Below are 17278 nucleotides of genomic sequence, written 5' to 3' on the forward strand. Positions count from 1 at the left end.
TTCAGTCCAAAGAATTCTTTTAAGTATCCTCTGCAGAGCCAGCTTAGGGGTCTAAATTTATTTAGCCTGATTTCGTCATGGGATGTTTTTCTTTCTCCATCAATTATGACAGATAGTTTTGCTGTGGTTAGTAGTTTATGTTGGCAGCTGTGGTCTTTCAGAACTTGAAATACATCATTGCATTCCATTTTGGCTTTTAAAGTTTCTTTTGAGAAGTTAGTTGTCATTCTGATGGGACTGGATTTATCTGCGAGTTGGTGGTCTCTCTTTTCAACATCCAATGCACTTCATTTGTTATGTTCATTTAATGTCTTAACTATGATATTAGGTAAGAGGTTTACTTACTGGTTGTGGTAGTTTAAGTAGATGGCCCTCAGTATATTCATGATTTTATTAAACTTTGCAGTTTAGATCTGCAGCCACCTGGTTGGAGGCGGTGTTACTCGGCAGACCCCAGGGGTCCAGCCCTAAGGTGTGGGGGTGGATTTGGAATTCCAGTGCCTGAGTTCTGCTCGTTTCTTGGTGAGTTTGCTTGATTTTTGGTGGCGGCTTTTGGATTTTGGCTTGTGGCTTTTCTCATTCTCTCTCTCTCTCTCTGTGTGTGTGTGTTTGGACCTGTGAAAGTAGGCCAGCTTCTTCTGCCATTATGGAACTTCCCCTGGGTCTGTAAGCTCCAATAAATATCCTATCCTCCATAAATATGCCTGTTCTGGAAGCTCAACTCTGTGACCTGAATCTGACCATGTGGATTTTGGTCTTTGAGAACTTTGGTTTTGAAGGGTTAGTTAATAGCTTTCCCTGAAAACTAGAGGGAACTAAAACGTTAAGAACTAACCTTAAGATTAGAAGGATGTGAAAAATGGAGGCATCCAGTCCTCTCTAGTCAATTCTGCTAACGAGCCTATTCTGAGCAAATAGCTTTGATGCCTTATCTTTTTCCCTTGGACCTGCAGCTGATTTAGTCTGTTTGCCTTGGGATACTCCTTATGAGTTTGAACCCCAGCCTGACTTAGTGCTTCATCCTTCATCCTGCAGGAAGGCTGCTGCCCCTTGCTGTACCTCTCAATAAACAGTCTGTCTGTAGAGATCTGGTCCGGTGTTCTTTCTTGCTTTTATCCTACACTTTCCTTACAGCTTTTGGAGAAACAGGCATGGAATTGGTGCTTGCAACTGAAGATGGCTTCTGGAGCAGTAAGCCAATTCTTATAGGACTATTCTTGTGAGAGTTTGAAAATGCTAAGTGCAGAGAGAATTGAACTTGGAGGCTTGGCTTACGAACTTTGTAAGGGAAAGGAAAGATGGAAAAAAAACAAACAAACCAAAAACAAAACCTTGTTGGAACTGGGCTACTTACTGCCCAGACCTAGGGAGTTTGATCAAATTAAAATTTGTTAATGGACTGGTGTGTATGGCTAAAGGTACTGGGCTGAGACATTTAAGATTCTAAGTTGGAAAAACTCAAGCAACTTAAAATTACAGGCACTGTGACTGGTTTTAGGTTGCTGAAGCTTCTATTGTCAAGCACATTAGCAGTCTTAAGGAAAATGGCTCAATTGCTTTAATTTAAACCGTAGAAAGGATGCCCAAGGAAAGACTGATAAAATGCAAACTTTTTTTGCAAAAGAATTGACTGGAAAAGGAACCTGTTCTTCAAGGTTAAGATTGATTTATTTGTCCCTGAATTAAGAATGTGGCTGTGTCGTACATACCTGGTATTGGGTTTGGAAGCATGAAAAATTCAAGGAGTGGGTCAAGAAGTGTGCACATAGTTCTAGGAGCCACTGCTGAGATGCAGTGTGAGGTAGGGTGTGATGACCCTGATAGATTGGCAAAGCCATTGGAAGATGGACTGTGGTTTGCATGGATACCTAGAGATATTTTAGGTATACCAGGACTCTGCAAGGGCTACTGTGGAGCCTGTTGGCTAATGATGAAAGTTTTCCTTGGCTATCCAGTCCAGCTGGAGGGGCAGGATTGGAAAATCCAGACTCTCAGTCACTGGTTATATCAAACTTGAACTGCAGAAGTTGATATTTGCTTAATGATTGTTGAGTTTGCATTGTTTTAGTCTCTCTTTGCTATGTCTTATAGCAGTTGAAAATCTTTATTCTGTGCCTTTACGTGTTAAAAGCATACAACTTTGAGTTTGCAGGACACAGAACTAAGAGACTATCTTAAATCTCAGGTGAGACTTGGGACTTTGGAAATATCTCAAATTAGTAAAGACTGTGGAGACCTTTAAATTTGGACTGAATACAGTTTACAATGTGAGATGGTTATAAATCTATTAGTGAAAGGCCCAAGAATTCAGAAGCCCAGAAATACTATCACGCTCCAAAGGGAGCTTAAGCGGGCCCCTGCATACCTCAAACTCCAGGCTTTACTCTCTGTTGGAAGCAAGTAAAGAATCCCTCTTCTCATTATATCAGAGCCCGTTCCTAATATAAAACTAGGTAAAAAGGGCATGAGATAGCCCTCAAGGATGAGAAATGAGTAATGAAGTAAACCACTTATTTGGTTTCTGTAAATAGCCTGCACCATAAGCCTTAATAGCCCACACTGTAAGCCTTAGTAGCCTGCACCATAAGCTGTAGCAGCCTGCCTCAGACCACCAAGGTCATAGGAGACTGATACCACACTCTGCTACCCCCACCCAAGGACCTGCGCAAATGCTGACCACCAAGGTCATAAGAGACTGACTGGTCCATGAAGGGCTTGAACAAATTAAACTAATTGGTTTAGAAACTATGGAGTGACACAAACTGACTGGCTCGCACCCCGTGGACTCCTGATATTAAAAAAAATGATTTGAAACTGCTAGAGGAAAAAGTAGGAGAAACCCTCCAACATATTGGTCTTGGCAAAGACTTTCTAAATACAACCCCAATTGCTCAGGCAATAAAACCACAGATTAACCACTGGGACCTAATGAAATTACAAAGATTTTGCACCGCAAAGGACACAGTGAAAAAACCAAAGAGGCAACCTACAGAATGGGAAAAAATCTTCGCCAGCTATATATCTGATAAAGGATTAATATCTAGGATATACAAAGAACTCAAAAAGTTAACTAATAAGGAATCAAACAGGCCAATCAAAAAATGGGCTAAGGAGCTAAATAGAGAGTTCTCAAAGGAAGAAATACGAATGGCATATAAGCACCTAAAAAAATGTTCTACGTCACTAGTCATCAGGGAAATGCAGATTAAAACTACATTGAGATTCCATCTCACTCCTGTCAGATTGGCCACCAGCATGAAAACAAATGATCATAAATGTTGGCGGGGATGTGGAAAAAAAGGAACCCTTCTGCACTGCTGGTGGGAATGCAATCTGGTCCAGCCATTGTGGAAAACAGTGTGGAGGTTCCTAAAGCAGCTAGAGATTGATCTACCATATGACCCAGCTATAGCACTCCTAGGCATATATCCAAAGGACTCATCTCATTTCCTTAGAAGTACATGCTCAACCATGTTTATTGCTGCTCAATTTATAATAGCTGGGAAATGGAACCAGCCTAGATGTCCCTCAACAGATGAGTGGATAATGAAGATGTGGTACATTTATACAATGGAGTTCTACTCAGCGGTAAAGAAAAATGAAGTTATGAAATTTGCAGAAAAATGGATGGACCTGGAAAGTATTATACTAAGTCAGGTAACCCAGGCCCAGAAAGCCAAGCGCCACATGTTCTCCCTCATATGGGGATCCTAGCTACAGATGACTGGGCTTCTGTGTGAGAATGAAAATACTTAGTAGCAGAGGCCAGTAAGTTGAAAAGGAGACATAAAGGGTGGAGAAAGGAAGGGAGGAGGATACTTAATAGGTTGATATTGTATATATGTAATTACAATGATTGTAATGGGGAGGTAATATGATTGAGAATGGAATTTCAAACGGGAAAGTGTGGGGGTGGGGAGGGAGGGAATTACCATGGGATATATTTTATAATCATGGAAAATGTTAATAAAAATTAAAAAAAAAAAATAAAAAAAAAATGATTGGTCTAATGCACAGGCTTTGTTAGAAACCCTATAAAAATTGTCCCGTTCCTGCATTCGGGGCTCTGCAGTCCTGTACCCCTGTGAGGTGTACGACTGTGGGCCCCAGCGCGCTTGGAATAAAATCCTCTTGCAGTTTGCATCAAGACCGCTTCTCGTGAGTGATTTGGGGTATTGCCATATTTGGGCAGAGTGTGGGGTCCTCGGTTTGGGGGTCTTACTTTAGCAACCAGGGGCAGAATGTGGTAGCTTAAGTAGATAGCTCCCAATATATTCAGGATTTTATTAAAGTTTGAAGTTTTGATCTGCAGCCACCTGGCTGCAGGAAGCGTCATTGGGTAGATCTTAGGGTCTAGCCCTAAGGTGTGGGAATGGATTTGGAATTCCAGTCTAAAGATATGCAAAGTGCCTGAGTTCTGCCTGTTTTTTTGGTGCGCTTGCTTGCTTTTTGGTAGTGGCTTTTGAATTTTAGCTTGTGGATTTTCTGTTTCTCTGTTTGGACCTGTGAAGACAGGCCAGCTTCTTCCGCCATTATGGAACTTCCGCTGGATCTGTAAGCTCCAATAAATATCTCTTTCTCCATAGCTGCCTGGTCTGGAAGTTCATCTAGGTTATCTGAAGCTGTCTAACACATTTGTCCTATTTGATGTCTTATATGTCTCTTCTGCCTCAATGTGCCTATTTTTCCATAGATTTGGTAAATTTTCTGCTATGATTGAATTGAAAATATTTTCTATGCCACTATCATGGAATTCTTATCCTTGTATGCTCATAATTCATAGATTTGATCTTTCCATGTGTTCCAAAGATCTTATGTTTCATTCATACACTAAAAATTATTGTCCTTAATTGGATGTACCTGTTCATGTACCTTGTTATTAACCCTTGATAATATGGCTTCTCTGTGATCTATTTTATTGATGAGGTTGAGATTTTTACTGGACTCATTCGAACTTTCATCTCCAGCATTTCATTTTGGGTTTTCTTCAGTATTTTTTTAGCTATTTACTGAATTTTATTTTTCATATCCTGAATTGAGTTCCTTATTTAATTCAACTATTAATTTGAAATCTTTCATTTCTTTGAAAATCTTTATAATAATTCTTTACCCAGAATTATGTTTAAGTCATATACATTAAGGGGCATTTCTGTAAGATTGATAGCTTTTGGAGGAGACAAATTGTCATGTGTTTTTTCATTTTATTTATGTTTTTGAGTTGGCACTTGTTCATAAAGATTGTTGGTTGAATTGTTTTTTTTTTAATTTATTTTTTTAGTGGGAGTGTTTTCAATGTTCTGAATGTACTAGGTTGTAATAGGGGTGATATGTTCAGGGTATCAAGCTGTTTTCCACTCCTACTTTTACAGGAGAATATGAGCTATAACAATAGACACTATCTAGGTATAGACCCCCTGTTTGCTGGGTTCTATCTGGTATCTCATGTTTCTTTCCAAGTTTCTAGAAATTTGTCTCAGTGATGGGAGTTTCTCTGCAATGGGTATTCTCCTTCCCATCTTCTTTATTTCTGAGGACTATTTTGGACCATAGTTGGTTTTTTTTGTTTTTTTTTTTGTTTGTTTGTTTTGTTTTTTCCCCTCTGGATCTGGCTCAGACTCTGGCTTGAATTCTGGAAGTGGGTCTAAAAACAGGTTCCTGCCTTTTGAAATGAGGTTTTGGTACATACGCACTGAATAAGTATTCAGATTGGTCCTTAGTGTTGTCTTGGTTCAGCTGATCTTTGTTTTACTATGTGCAATGTGAAGTTTATTTGTAGAAACAATTGGTGCTGATTCGTAGAGGAGGTAGCCAAGGCAGTCAAGGCATGGCTTGTTGACTGTGGGACAATGGGCCAGCACACAGGCAGTGACCTCATAAGCCTACTTTTCAGGGGTGGGCAGAGGCAGCAGGGTGGGTAGGGATGATTGCACAGCCCCTGACTTCGTAAGTCTGGAAGGTGGCAGGGGTTGTAGCAGAATCAATCATTCAGTCCCTGATTTGAAAGGATTTTAAAATTCCCTTTTGATCCTTATTGACCCATTGGTTGTTCAGAAGCATGTTGTTTCCATTTCCATATATATGATTTTTCTAAGAGTTTTTCACGTCTTGATTTCTACTTTCATACTTTTGTGGGCTGAAGGGATGATAAATATGAGTTCAAGATCCTTAAGTTTGTCAGTTTATGTACCTCTTTACTCAGTGCTCATCAATAATCCCATTTATAGAATTTATCCTTAAAATATACTTTAAAAATCTTAAATATTCATATGATTATTCATGGCATTATTTTTAAGTTGCAAAATATTTGAAGAAATTTGAATAACCATGTATAGGAAAATGAAAAAAAACTGGTAAAATCTCAAAATGAAGGATCAGTGGGAGGATCTGTGTGAATAAAAGCATGGAATTATTTATTTCCAGAGTATATTTTTAAGTGAAAAATATAAAGTAAAAAAATAAAGTTACAATCTCCAAAAGCATGTATCTATAACATTTATCAATTATGTAAGAGGAAATATAGTTTCTCTCTCTCTCTCTCTCTCTCTCTCTCTCTCTCTCTATATATATATATATATATATATATATACTTTATGTATTTATAAGTATATATATATTTAGTACATATATGATATATATGTGCTTATTTATGCAAAAATAAACATAGGATGAGTGTAATAAAATGGCAAGATATGGAATGGGAATGAGAGGCAGAGTGATACTTCTGTATTATAAGTCCCTATTGTGGAATGCTGGCCTTCAGGCCTGAGATGACCATGAGTGTCATAATCTAAGCAGCTATTACTACCCACATGAATCCCTATAAACATGGAAACTGTTGATCTTCCCTCGATGAAGGGAAGATTCATTAAGCTCTCTCCTTAGCTTCCAGTCATTTACTCTCTTTTGTTTCCTATTCCCTACTGCGCGTCATTCTGCCCCGTTTGCACATGACATAAGGAAGTACTAGAGTACACAGTAGGTGAAGGGGAGCCTTCCATCCCTGCAGCTTCAGGAGATCATCACTTATGCTGCGATGGGACTTTTCAATGGTGCAGCCCTTTGGGGGTGATCCGTCATTCTGAATATGATCTCGTACCCATGCTTCTTTCTATAAGTAAGCCAAATAAAGTCACTGGCTCACCGAGCTTAGCTTGGATGCAATCATTCTTCTGTCCTGTTGTTGGTGCTTTATCTGGGATAAAGAGAATTTGTTTATGTTTCCCTAGGAAAAGTAGTACATTCTAAATGTGCATCCCCTTGTACATTTAGAATAATGTTAGCTTTTCTTACTCTGTCTAATGTATAAATATGTATTGTGAATTAGTTTTTGGTATTTTTTTCAACTTTTAAAAGTTCAAAATTATTTCAAAAGAAACTCTTAAATCATCATATACGAAACAGTGTTTTTTAATATTATTTATTTATTTATTTATTTATGAGAGAGAGTGGCAGATATAGAGAGAATGGGCAAACTAGGGCCTTTAGCCACTGCAAACAAACTCCAGACACATGTATTATCATGTGCATCTTGCTTACTTGAACCTGGGTCTGTAGGCTTCAGAGGCAAATGCCTTCCCCACCAAGACATCTCTCTAGCTCCCCAAGACATTCTTTTTAAAGTCAGAAATAAGCCAAAATACATGTCCTCTTGCTTCTGTGCCACCATTCTGTTTTGTATTAGACATTGTAATGTGTCTATTAGGAACAGAGTACGTAATCTGCATGAATACTAGAAAGAGAAAATAAATCACAGTTTTGCAGATGTTGTGTTTCTCTGCTTCAAAATGAGAACAGAATCTGGTGACATACAAATAGGATTTATGAGAGAGTACATCAGGATGGATAGAGAACAATTCACAGTTTTTCTATGTGTGATCAACAAGCATTTAGAACATGCGAGGGAGCCTAGCAAATATACCAGACTCAAAGGGATTGAGGAGTGGGTAGGAAGCAGGGGATAGTTTTTTGTTTGTTTGTTTGTTTTTTAAAGAATGTACATGCAAAGAGGAGCAAAAGCTCGCTTAGTATGTAAGAGAAGGTGGTAGTTTTGCCTAACCCACCTCTCTTCCTTGCTGAAATCTCTTTTTCAAGGTCAAAAAAACCAGAGCACGTTTGTATACTGATCAGAATCATCTGGTAGAGGGAGAAAAACTGTTGTTGATGGATGTTTCAGGTTGCCAGAATCCTGGAGAAAGCATTAGCTTAGAAAATCTACTTCTCTAAATGTAACAGACAACTTGCAGAAGATATGTAACCATGGCACTTGGGCAAGGGTTTACAGATCTGGTGGTATCAAGATGAGAAAAACATTGTGAAGTATGAGGCAAGTCAAAATCTGAGACTGGAGATAGGCAAACAGTTGGGAGCCAAAGGGTCAAAAATAAGGTTTACCATAGGAATTAGTATCGTTGTTGAAAAGTTGAGATTCTATTAGTAATTTAAAGATATCAATTTAAAGTGAAACTTTTTTTTTTAGTGTTTGTTTATTCTGAATTGTCTGATGATGTTAGGCTGCTTGGGCGTAGACAAAGGGAAGTTGAACGGTTGCTTTGCATCCAGGGTGATGAGTTCTCAGGTGGAAAAGTGGGCAAGGGAATTGATGTCTGTAGACCTATAGTTTAGTGATGGAACATTTCCTCTAAGACAAGCAAGGAGGCAAGTGATGGGAGGATGAAGTTCTAGATGGAGGAGAGTGTTTTAAGATGGACGGATTAGCAATCTTGTTGGGATTGAAACATATTTAAGTGTGGTACTTAAGCAAGCAGGCAAACAGAAACTGTGAGGTGGTTTGAATTTAAAATGACCCTATAGGTTTGTTTGGATATTTAAGCCCCAGCTAGTGACACTGTTTAGGAAGGCTATGGAACATTTAGGAAGCAGGGCCTTGCTGGAGGTAGTGTATCATGGGGGACAGGCTTTGAGGTTTTATAATCTTGTCCCGCTTGCAGTCTCCCCCTTCCTCTCTGCTAATGTGGTGGAATGCTGGCTTCCTGCTATGATTTCCCTGCCTCTGTAGACTCTACACTCTCAAATTGTAAGATGAAATAAACCCTTTCCTTCTCAAATTGCTTCTAGTCAGTTTTTTGTCTGAGCAATGTGAAAGAAAATTACATAGAAGATTGGTACAGGCAGGGCGTGGTGGGTGCATGCCTTCAATCCCAGCACTCAGGAGAGAGGCAGAGGCAGGAGGATTGCTGTAAGTTTAAGACCACCCTGGAGCCTCAGAGTGAATTCTAGAGCAGCCCTGCCTACAGTGAGACCTTACCTTGGAAAACCAAAAAGAGAAGAAGGTTGGTACTGAGAGGTGAGGGCTGTTTCTGTGATAAACCTGACCATGTGGAGGAATGCAGGGAAGAATTTGGAATGTTGGAGTAGAGAAAAGAGAAACTTTACCATGCTTTAAAGTGGAGTTTAATAAGCTGTTTTGGTGGGAGCTTGATCAGAAGGCTAACAGAAATGCGGACAATGGAGACTTGGCTCATGAGGTTCCAGAGGGGGAAAAGACTTTAATTGGAAACTGGGATGGAGTCAGTTAATGAGATGTATAAACTGGCTGCATCCTGCCCATGTCTGGAGAACTTAAGCAAAGGTGAATTTAAAAATAATGGATTGCTGTGTTTGGCAGAGGAAGTTTCAAGACAGAAAGACACTGAGTCTGTGGTACAGATTCTTTTAGCTGCCTTGATTCAGACTGACAATAAAAGAGCACAAAATGCAGAATATAAAGACTTGAGAAAATGTTGGGTTTGGCACAGAGGGAAGTGTGCACAAGTGCAAAATCTCAGGCTCAGAGACTATAACCATTTCAGTTGTAGTTACTAGGGAGATTACCAACATTAAATATAAGTCACATGCTTTGCACTGGGACAATTAAGAAAGTTGCCACAAGGGCTGGAGAGATGGCTTAGCAGTTAAGCCCTTGCCTGTGAAGCCTAAGGATCCCGGTTCAAGGCTCAATTCCTCAGGACCCATGTTAGCCAAATGCACAAGGAGGCATAAGTGTCTGGAGTTAGTTTACAGGGGCTGGAGGCCCTGGCACGCCCATTTTCTCTCTACCTCTTTCGCTTTTTGTCACTCTCAAATAAATAAACAAAAAATATAAAAAATTAAAATTAAAACAAAAAAGAAAAGTTGCCACAAGGGCAGATCCAACCCATTGAAGGCTTAAGATGGGAAGGAAAAGGCCTGCCTGAAGAATGATGAAGTAGGCCTCTATTCCCTAAGATCAGAATACAGAGGCTTCTTTAGTGGTACTCCACAGACACCAGGCGTCATACCAATCTGACAGCAGCACCTGACAGCATTGTTTGTGTGGTAGTGGTTTAGAAGGATGAAAGATGCAATATGTAGGTGGCCTTCTGGCTCCATATCATTATTATTGCCATTGAGCTGCTTGTTCAAATCACATGTCACTTGACATCATACAGTTAACTGTACTCCAAAGACCATTTGTTTTGCTGTCAATTTTTTTTTTTTTTAAGTTTAGATATAGACCCCTTGGACTTGTGTTTCCTGGTGAGTCCCTTGGTATCTACTTTTCAGTTTTGTGAGGATGTTCTAGTGTCTTCTGGAGCACTGGACATGGTGAGTTCCTGATCTTTGCTATTGGCAGAAACTAGTTCCATCTCAATTCTCCATGTCTCTGTGGAATCCTTCTCACCTTATAAATGGGAATACTTTATTTTTATTTTAACTGCTTATGCCCATGAATGTAGGAGTTTGAAATAAATAGCTCTGTGCTATTTAAGGGTTATATTTGGAGGATAAAAAACACTGTTCTCCTACTAGGTAGAGGAGAAAAAAGATGTTCCCTCCATTAAACACCAGGATTGCAGGATGTTTTCAATCAGGTTCTGTTCATCTGTGTCTCAGAGGTCCATGATCCCTCAGATTTGGACCTGTGCTTTGAATACATTACTTAAAACATAGAAGTTTTGAGGGGCTCAGGTGCCTTCCATCTTTTTTTTTTGAGGCAAGCTCAACAGATTGGTCCCCCTTTTTTATGTGAGAGAGCAAGAGCAAGAGTAAAAGTGGAAGAGATATATATATATAGAGAGAATAGTTGTGCCAGGGCCTCCAGTCAGTACACTTGAACTGCAGCTGTGTGTGCCTCCTTGTGTATATGTGCGACCTTGTGCGTTTGTGTTGCTTTGTGAACCTGGCTTATGTGGTACCTGGAGAGTCTAACATGAGTCCTTAGGCTCGGCAGGCAAGTGCTAAGCCATCTCTCTAGCCCTCTCCATCTATTTTTAAGGCCCCCATGTGATTAGGTTTAGATAATATAGGATGAAAGAAGACACTACTCTCCAGAATAGGATGGATTGACATGGGTTCAGTATCTGATCTCCCTCCCCTTAGTACTGCATGCATAACTAGAGAAACCAGAAAGACTCCCCTCTTACCCCTGCCCCCCAGCTCTGGGAGCTTTCCATTAGCATATGAATCAGTTAGCACAGCTTTCTCAGTCACACTGTCATGGAGTCCAAAGGAATCATTTCTGTTCCCATCATTGGGTGGGTGTGAAAACTGTGATCATCTTAAAGCTTTGTGACTAATTAGCACGTAACCAGATTGTACATCTGGTATTGATGGGGCTGATCTGAATTATGTCAAAGTAACCACGACCTGGGAACACAGCTTCTGGGAAATTGGCTGTGTCTTCGTGCCTTTCTGCTGGTGGGAGTTGGTGGTGGGAAGATTTCCAGTCTTTCCTGTTTCATTCAGAGTATGTACCCCCTTGGGAGCAGGTGGGTGAAAGAGTTCCAGGCAAATTTGTTAACAAATCATTTATGTTAGAAAATTGGAGCTTCCTATTCTTTGGAAAATTAACATTCAATTTATTTATTTTTTTTATTTAATTTTGTGGAGGTCCACCTGTGGTCATTCCATGTAACCTACACTTATCATTTGGACTGATTTCACTCAGGAAGTAGCACATGAGTGTGAGGGATTTTGATTCCCAGAAAAAAAAAAAAAATGGATAGAAGGCTGTATTCATGAAACAAAATGCTATGGCATTTCTTAAGAAGCTGGAAATAGAACTACCATATAACACCCCTGGGTTTTCCTGAAGGACTTTAAGTGAGCACACCACAGAGACACTTGTGCATCCATTTTTATTACAGCGCTATTCACCATAGCCAAGCATGGAATCAGCCTTTATGTACATGGGCAGTGAATCGATTAAAAAAACTGTGTTATGTACATATACACAACAGACACTTATTCAGCTGTAAAGAAGAACCAGATTATGGTATTCACAGGAAAATAAGTGAAGCTTCTGGTCATACAGCTAAGTAACATAAACATGATTAGAAAGACATGCATCAGTTTTCTCATACATGAAATCCAGACTTACATTTGTACATGCATGTGTAGGGCTTGAAAGTATAAAAGGCACCTCAGGAGGAGAAAATGAGGTCTAAAAGGAAGGGGAAAAGAGGAAACAAGAGAAGATACTAAATTATATGTACCATGAAAGCAGGAGGGAGTGCTGTTCAGCAGAAGGAAGGTCATTAGTAAGGAAGGGAAGAGGTTGGGGGAGGGGAAGACTAATAAAGGAAAAAAAAATTATGCAAGCATTACAGTAAAACATTTGTTTTTAAGTTATTTTTTTAATTTTTATTAACATTTTCCATGATTATAAAAAAAAATCCCATCGTAATTCCCTCCCTCCCCCCACACTTTCCCCTTTGAAATTCCATTCTCCATCATATTACCTCCCCATCTCAATCATTGTATGTCAGTTCCCTCTGTAGAATTAATTTCCTCCTTCATGTCTAACAGAACATTATAATAGCATTAGAATATTTATAATGACTATATACTCATAGGTAAAGATTTGACTATAAAAAAAGTATGGCAAGGTTAATGTGATCCTGTTAGTGATTTGATATTATTTTCTGGAGAACTCATTTCTTTTAACAAAAATTCCATGTACTTTTGTTAGGAAAAAAAAGGTGGCAAATGAAATGAGAGAGAAGACTTGGCTCAACAGCAGCAACAGGCTTTACTGGGGAAAGCCAGCAAAGGGCTCTGACCAGGTGTAGTAGATACCTTCTCATTGCTGGGATGAACATTCAAACTAGACATAGTTTATGGGAGGAAGGGATTTATCTGAAATTTACAGGCCTAGGGGATGTTCCACTGATGGCAGAAGAAGCTGGCTCCCTTTCACAGATCCAAGTAGAGAGGAAAAAAAAAATACCCCCAGCGCCATAAGCAAGAGCAAAACCAGTAGCCAAACATCAGGAATCCCAGGCAGAGCTCAAAGCACTCTGCATACCATTAGCCTAGATTTCAGATCTGCCCCCAGTGACACTTCCTCCAGCCAGGTGGCTGGAAACAAGTTTTTTGATAAAAAACACCCGAGTCTATTGAGGAACATTCAGGCTACAATACCAGGCTTCTCAGAAGCCACTTCCCTTACAGACTAGGCAATACTTATGGGGCAGTGGGGGCATTACAATTCTTTGGTTATAGCACTCCACCTTGCCTCAGGGCCATGGGCCACTTGAGGGAGGTAATATTTAGACAGGTGGGTTGGGCCATTCCAGAAAGCGATAATTAGGAGGGTGGTCTGGGTGACTCTTGCAAACAGTTACAATGAAATGTCAGAGTCCCCAAATGGAGACATTTTGGTTCTAACTTAACAAAGAGTTACCTTACTTACTGAACATTAGGCAGTTGTACCATTTTCAATTTATACCTATTCCAACAAATGTTTCTTAGTATCTGCCATCTCATGACTTTTGAAATTAGTCTCTGTTTTATAGAATCAGGGAGAGAGAAGATCTACAAGGTTTAATCTAAATTTCTAATTTTACATTCCTGACTACTGTGTGTCACAGTGTTGAGATGGAAAAAAATGTTGAAAAATTTACTGTTATTCTTTGAATATAAGCTGATCTATTCAAATAGAAATGTTAATGTTAGTGAACTTAGCAATACTAATAATATTGGTAGTTAAAAACTTACTTGTATTATTTTTATTATTTTGGTTTATTTTTATTTATTTATTTGAGAGCAACAGACAGAGAAAGAGGCAGAGAGAGAGAGAGAGAGAATGGGCGCACCAGGGCCTCCAGCCACTGCAAACGAAGTCCAGACGCGTGCGCCCCCTTGTGCATCTGGCTAACGTGGGTCCTGGGGAATTGAGCCTTGAACTGGGGTCCTGAGGCTTCACAGGCAAGCGCTTAACCACTAAGCCATCTCTCCAGCCCCAAAACTTACTTGTATTTAAAAATTAATTAGGTGCTGGGGAGATGTCTCGGCAGTTAAAGGCGCTTGCTTGCAAAGCCTAATGGCTGGATTCAATTCCCCAGTATCCATGTACAGCCAGATACACAAATTGGTACATGCATCTGGAGGTTGTTTACAGTAGCAAGAGGCTCTGATGCACTCATTCTCTCTCTCTGTCTTCTTACAAATAAATAAAATGTTTAAAAATTATTTATTTGCATGTGCTTGTTTAGAGTGTGGGCACTACAGAACTTCTTGCTGTTGCAATTGAATGTCAGACACTTGCACTGTTTTTTAAAAAAAATATTTTGTTTTTATTTATTTATGATAGATAGATAGAGAGATTTAGAGTGAAAGAGAGACAGAGAATGGGCACATCTGGGCCTCCAGCCACTGCACATGAACTCCAGACACATGCGCCACCTTGTGCATCTGGCTTATGTGGGTTTTGGGGAATTATACCTGGGTCCTTAGGCTTCACAGGCAAGTACCTTAACTGCTAAGCCATCTCTCCAGGCCTTCTTGTACTACTTATTTTTTTTATGTCTGACTTACATAGGTGCCTTGGGAAATGAATTTGGGTGTTGGGGGGTGGGGCCTTGCACGTAAGCACCTTTTACCATTAAGCCATCTTCCTATTCCCTTAATTGTATTTTGGAAATTCTTTCATCCTAGTTATACAAAATATAATGAGGTATAGGCAAGTGAGAATTACCCTTCTGGGTCTTTTTCCTTAAGGCCATTTCCACTACCTCCCCTTGGGAACCAGGGATGAGTGGTATGGGGAAGCTCGTTAATTTTTATTAAATGTATAGGATGTTGTTTGATTTTGTTTTTTCATTCTTAACTCTATCTCGGCACCCATGAAGAATATTTTTCTTTATACAGTGGAAATTAGACATATTAGAAAGCATAATTAATTCTTCCCAAGATTGAATATCAATATTCATCTCTAGCTTGGGCACCATGAAAAGCACAGTTATCCTCTCTACTTTATGCACATTGCAGTCTGGTCTGAATAGCATTGGAAAATGAACTTCTCACATCTGTCCTGTAATAAATGGCCCAGTATTTGACTATGACCACGTGTTAACAAAGGGGTGGAAAATAAATGACTTTTAATGCTGTGGTTCTTGCATGCTAACTTCAAAGACTCGATGCTTAGCAATTAGATTTCTGAAAAGGTTGGATACAGAAGACCGCACTTCGAAATGGCTTTTCTGTGATTGCTATCTCCAAATCCATTTTCTCTTTCCTGTTTCTAGATAATATCTTGGGTAGGTCCCATAGTTTTTTAATCACATTTGAATTGTCTATTAGGAAATGAGTATTGGAATTTTACCTCATATAAACAAAACCTCTTGTCTCTCTTCAGCTTAACCCCTCTCCAGGAATTTACCAATAAACAACAACAAAAAACCACATCCAATCTATTTATCTGTGTGCCATCTCTTTCCATCTTACTTGTACTTGGCAGGTAGAGAAAGAAAGCAGATCAGGGCTGGATTTTTTCCTTGTTTTCATTTTCCGCTGCTCTGTCAGAATATAAAGACTTAACTTATATGAACAGAACTTTATTTGGTTCACTGTTATGGAGGCTGGGAAGGAGGAGTTGCACCTAGCAATGGTATTATTCCTGTATCACAACATGGAAGATGGTATTGAGACAGACAGAAGAGTGAGAGAGAGAGCATGCAAGTGAGCGAGCAAATATATATTTGTTCTTTATAATGAGGTAACTTCTGTAATAGTCTGTAATAGTGGCATTCATCATGACAGGGTCTTCATAAACTAATCTAATCTTATCTTTAAAGGTTTTTCCTCTCATGTATTCTATTAGGGGACCAAGTTTCCAACATGTGCGATTTAGGGCACACACCCAACACATGCACTTTCCTATGGGTAGTTTACTTGGATGTTCTGATACATTTCCCTTGTGGACTTCCATTTGGGGCCTTTACCTAGGCATGCCATGCAACCCCTCCCCTCCATATAACCTGTTCCTTCCAGCTCTTGCTCTCTGGAAATACTTCCACTGATTAACATCTGGCTAGTTTGAGTCTGTTAGATGTTTCATTATTAGGTGGAGCCCATCTGATTGGTGTTACTGTCTCACAGTATTTGAAACATCGTGCTGTCTCCAGCCCTCTTCCTCTGGAAATAGCGTTCCTGAACCTGCAATCCTTATGGCTGAGCTCATTCCAAAAAGCCTTGAGCTCTACTACCTTTTCTGGCACCTGGCTCAGTTATGGGAACTACAATGGCATCTCTAAGCTGGAGCATAACAAAGCTACTCCTAGACTTCTCGCAGGACATGCTAATGCTAGTCTCGGTTATAATCGCCTCCCCAAATACAGGGAGCTGGTGTGAAGTCTCTCCAGAATTAAAAAAAAAAAAAAAAATCTCATCCTTCAATGGTGACATCAGAGCCAGAAACATCTCTTATTGGAGTATACAGGTGAAAAGACAATAAAAGTATCTATCACTCTGCTCTTCGGAGTTTTTGAGAAAACAGTTTCTTCTTTCTTTAGACTTATCTAGCCTTCTATATGCATATAAGTAACATGTATTTGGCTAAATCTTGGCAACAGGCATGAAAGGCACCTCGATTATAAACTGTGGATACTTACCAGCTATAAGCCCTCAGCTTCAGCTTTAGGGCCTTAGTCAACACTCAGAGAACTTGTTGCTACAATTAAGGGTCACCTCAGTGTTCCAATCAGGCTATGTACATACACCTATTTTCTAAAGAGAACATCACCTTCCTCATGCTGCTTCAATATTTAGTATTGAGTTTGGGTTTCCAAGCTTACCAGGCTGCACAAGAGTGATCTGATGAGCAGGAGAGTGCTGCGCAGCGGGTCTGGTCTTCAGTCAGGCTGTGAGCTGACAGGCTAGACAGTGGCCAAGAGAAAAGCTGGATATAGATAAAATGAATACTCTTGACTGTTTAGACTAAGGAGATTGTTTTTGGCTCAGAGGATAAGTGAATGCAGCATAGTGTCTTTCGTTCAAAAAGATGAAGTAATACTATATT

This window comes from Jaculus jaculus, chromosome 14 (genome assembly GCF_020740685.1).
Source record: "Jaculus jaculus isolate mJacJac1 chromosome 14, mJacJac1.mat.Y.cur, whole genome shotgun sequence".
NCBI classification, from domain to species: domain Eukaryota; kingdom Metazoa; phylum Chordata; class Mammalia; order Rodentia; family Dipodidae; genus Jaculus; species Jaculus jaculus.